This window comes from Micromesistius poutassou (assembly GCF_964030765.1).
Source record: "Micromesistius poutassou genome assembly, contig: SCAFFOLD_5116, whole genome shotgun sequence".
NCBI classification, from domain to species: Eukaryota; Metazoa; Chordata; class Actinopteri; order Gadiformes; family Gadidae; genus Micromesistius; species Micromesistius poutassou.
Window position 1 is genome coordinate 7,501 of NW_028179246.1, and position 5,000 is coordinate 12,500.

Sequence of the window (5,000 nt, forward strand, 5' to 3'; positions counted from 1 at the left end):
GCTTGGCACTCGACACTCAGGGTGGGCGCTGCATGTGGGGTTAGCCTGAACACAGCGCCCGGGGTACCGGGCTTTGAGAAACAATCGTACAGGCGGACCGTGGCTGTCAGGAGTAGAGTTGGACCCCCGTGTAGGTCAACCTATCCAGAACCACGGCCCACCCTCGTAAGACAACTGGGACAGACGGGTCTACTCGGCTACTCGCTTCGGTCGCACGACCGCCCTGAGGCGGAGGCACTGCTTTCGGGCACACGGTGTGAGGCACCCTTCATGTGGAACTATAGCCACAATGGGGCCCTCACTGGGGTGTGCCGCTTATGCAATTTCCGTCGAACGCTCCTCGTAAGGACGCGGGGCCTCCAGTCATCCTCTTGACTGTGCACCTACTGTCTCCGACCTATACTAGGATGGTGGTATGTCCTTCCAACACAGGGGTCAAACGTGTAGTAGGCGAAGCCCAGGGTTTTACAGGCTGCAGACTGCTATTTTTCTTGTTTTCGGTACCCCTGGTGTAAAAACTCGAAAATCCCAACCCATGGTAGACTAAAACCAACCCATGGTATACTAAAACCAACCCATGGTATACTAAAAGCTGCCCCTGGTAGACCACTGAGAAAAGACTCTGTCTGATTTTTGGATTTTTCTCTTTTTCCTCAAAATCAGACAGAGTCCCATAGTTAGTGCACCATGGGTTGCGTTTTTGCAGAATTACAGAAAAGACTCTGTTCAATTACCAAAAGACGTCCCATGGTAGCACAAATTTAAATTGAATTCATCCAGGCTTGGGGTCACTCACTACACTATTCAGTCCGACATGGTGAGCCTTTTCGGACTCACACGCGACGTGTTCCCCCTCCTCTGGAGGGTCCACAGGACCTCCAGGCTTGGGGTCACTCACTGCTCCACTCAGTCCGACATGGTGAGCCTTTTCGGACTCACACGCGACGTGTTCCCCCTCCTCTGGAGGGTCCACAGGACCTCCAGGCTTGGGGTCACTCACTACACTATTCAGTCCGACATGGTGAGCCTTTTCGGACTCTCACGCGACGTGTTCCCCCTCCTCTGGAGGGTCCACAGGACCTCCAGGCTTGGGGTCACTCACTACACTATTCAGTCCGACATGGTGAGCCTTTTCGGACTCACACACGACGTGTTCCCCCTCCTGTGGAGGGTCCTAAACACCTCCAGGCTTGGGGTCACTCACTACACTATTCAGTCCGACATGGTGAGCCGTGTCGGACTCACACGCGACGTGTTCCCCCTCCTCTGGAGGGTCCTAAAGACCTCCAGGCTTGGGGTCACTCACTACACTATTCAGTCCGACATGGTGAGCCGTTTCGGACTCACACGCGACGTGTTCCCCCTCCTCTGGAGGGTCCTAAAGACCTCCAGGCTTGGGGTCACTCACTACACTATTCAGTCCGACATGGTGAGCCGTTTCGGACTCACACGCGACGTGTTCCCCCTCCTCTGGAGGGTCCTAAAGACCTCCAGGCTTGGGGTCACTCACTACACTATTCAGTCCGACATGGTGAGCCGTTTCGGACTCACACGCGACGTGTTCCCCCTCCTCTGGAGGGTCCTAAAGACCTCCAGGCTTGGGGTCACTCACTACACTATTCAGTCCGACATGGTGAGCCGTTTCGGACTCACACGCGACGTGTTCCCCCTCCTCTGGAGGGTCCTAAAGACCTCCAGGCTTGGGGTCACTCACTACACTATTCAGTCCGACATGGTGAGCCGTGTCGGACTCACACGCGACGTGTTCCCCCTCCTCTGGAGGGTCCTAAAGACCTCCAGGCTTGGGGTCACTCACTACACTATTCAGTCCGACATGGTGAGCCGTTTCGGACTCACACGCGACGTGTTCCCCCTCCTCTGGAGGGTCCTAAAGACCTCCAGGCTTGGGGTCACTCACTACACTATTCAGTCCGACATGGTGAGCCGTGTCGGACTCACACGCGACGTGTTCCCCCTCCTCTGGAGGGTCCTAAAGACCTCCAGGCTTGGGGTCACTCACTACACTATTCAGTCCGACATGGTGAGCCGTTTCGGACTCACACGCGACGTGGTCCCCCTCCTCTGGAGGGTCCTAAAGACCTCCAGGCTTGGGGTCACTCACTACACTATTCAGTCCGACATGGTGAGCCGTTTCGGACTCACACGCGACGTGTTCCCCCTCCTCTGGAGGGTCCTAAAGACCTCCAGACTCTGGGCTACTCGCTGCACTATTCAGTCCGACATGGTGAGCCGTTTCGGCCTCACACGCGACGTGTTCCCCCTCCTCTGGAGCCTCCAGAAGACCTCCAGGCCGTTCTCTGCCTTCTTCCCCTGGAGCCCCCCTTACACACGGGATGGGCTATGTCCTTCCAACACAGGGGTCAAACGTGTAGTAGGCGAAGCCCAGAGTTTTACAGGCTGCAGACTGCTATTTTTCTTGTTTTCGGTACCCCTGGTATAAAAACCCGAAAATCCCAACCCATGGTAGACTAAAACCAACCCATGGTATACTAAAACCAACCCATGGTATACTAAAAGCTGCCCCTGGTAGACTACGGAGAAAAGACTGTCTGATTTTTGATTCTCTCTTTTTCTCAAAATCAGACAGAGTCCCAGAGTTAGTGCACCATGGGTTGCGTTTTAGGAGATTTACAGAAAAGACTCTGTTAAATTTCCAAAACACGTCCCATGGTAGTTTAAATGGACTTTGTGGTTTCTTTAGTTCATCCAGGCTCAGGGGGACTTGATGTTCTTGCCAGTCCGGGATGGTGGACTCTCTGGGCCTGCCACAGGACGTGGTCCTGGTCCCCTGGAGGGTCCACAAGACTTGAAGTGGTTTTTGCCTCTTTTTTCTTTCTTTTTTTCCTCAGACACACACGGACCAGGCCTCCCCCTACAACGTCCCACACCCCCAGTCCCGACCTCCATGCCTCCAGAAGACCCCCCAGCAACACCCCCACATGAGGGACCCCAGGTCCAGGCCCCGGGGGACCGGGACCGGGACCCGTACTGGGCCAGCACCCAGACCCAGACACACACGGACCAGGCCTCCCCCTACAACGTCCCACACCCCCAGAGCCGGCCTCCATGCCTCCAGCAGACCCCCCAGCAACACCCCCACATGAGGGGCCCCAGGTCCAGGCCCCGGGGGACCGGGACCGGGACCCGTACTGGGCCAGCACCCAGACCCAGACACACACGGACCAGGCCTCCCCCTACAACGTCCCACACCCCCAGTCCCGACCTCCATGCCTCCAGCAGACCCCCCAGCAACACCCCCACATGAGGGGCCCCAGGTCCAGGCCCCGGGGGACCGGGACCGGGACCCGTACTGGGCCAGCACCCAGACCCAGACACACACGGACCAGGCCTCCCCCTACAACGTCCCACACCCCCAGTCCCGACCTCCATGCCTCCAGCAGACACCCCAGCAACACCCCCACATGAGGGGCCCCAGGTCCAGGCCCCGGGGGACCGGGACCGGGACCCGTACTGGGCCAGCACCCAGACCCAGACACACACGGACCAGGCCTCCCCCTACAACGTCCCACACCCCCAGTCCCGACCTCCATGCCTCCAGAAGACCCCCCAGCAACACCCCCACATGAGGGACCCCAGGTCCAGGCCCCGGGGGACCGGGACCGGGACCCGTACTGGGCCAGCACCCAGACCCAGACACACACGGACCAGGCCTCCCCCTACAACGTCCCACACCCCCAGAGCCGGCCTCCATGCCTCCAGCAGACCCCCCAGCAACACCCCCACATGAGGGGCCCCAGGTCCAGGCCCCGGGGGACCGGGACCGGGACCCGTACTGGGCCAGCACCCAGACCCAGACACACACGGACCAGGCCTCCCCCTACAACGTCCCACACCCCCAGTCCCGACCTCCATGCCTCCAGAAGACCCCCCAGCAACACCCCCACATGAGGGACCCCAGGTCCAGGCCCCGGGGGACCGGGACCGGGACCCGTACTGGGCCAGCACCCAGACCCAGACACACACGGACCAGGCCTCCCCCTACAACGTCCCACACCCCCAGTCCCGACCTCCATGCCTCCAGCAGACACCCCAGCAACACCCCCACATGAGGGGCCCCAGGTCCAGGCCCCGGGGGACCGGGACCGGGACCCGTACTGGGCCAGCACCCAGACCCAGACACACACGGACCAGGCCTCCCCCTACAACGTCCCACACCCCCAGTCCCGACCTCCATGCCTCCAGAAGACCCCCCAGCAACACCCCCACATGAGGGACCCCAGGTCCAGGCCCCGGGGGACCGGGACCGGGACCCGTACTGGGCCAGCACCCAGACCCAGACACACACGGACCAGGCCTCCCCCTACAACGTCCCACACCCCCAGAGCCGGCCTCCATGCCTCCAGCAGACCCCCCAGCAACACCCCCACATGAGGGGCCCCAGGTCCAGGCCCCGGGGGACCGGGACCGGGACCCGTACTGGGCCAGCACCCAGACCCAGACACACACGGACCAGGCCTCCCCCTACAACGTCCCACACCCCCAGTCCCGACCTCCATGCCTCCAGAAGACCCCCCAGCAACACCCCCACATGAGGGACCCCAGGTCCAGGCCCCGGGGGACCGGGACCGGGACCCGTACTGGGCCAGCACCCAGACCCAGACACACACGGACCAGGCCTCCCCCTACAACGTCCCACACCCCCAGTCCCGACCTCCATGCCTCCAGAAGACCCCCCAGCAACACCCCCACATGAGGGACCCCAGGTCCAGGCCCCGGGGGACCGGGACCGGGACCCGTACTGGGCCAGCACCCAGACCCAGACACACACGGACCAGGCCTCCCCCTACAACGTCCCACACCCCCAGTCCCGGCCTCCATGCCTCCAGCAGACCCCCCAGCAACACCCCCACATGAGGGACCCCAGGTCCAGGCCCCGGGGGACCGGGACCGGGACCCGTACTGGGCCAGCACCCAGACCCAGACACACACGGACCAGGCCTCCCCCTACAACGTCCCAC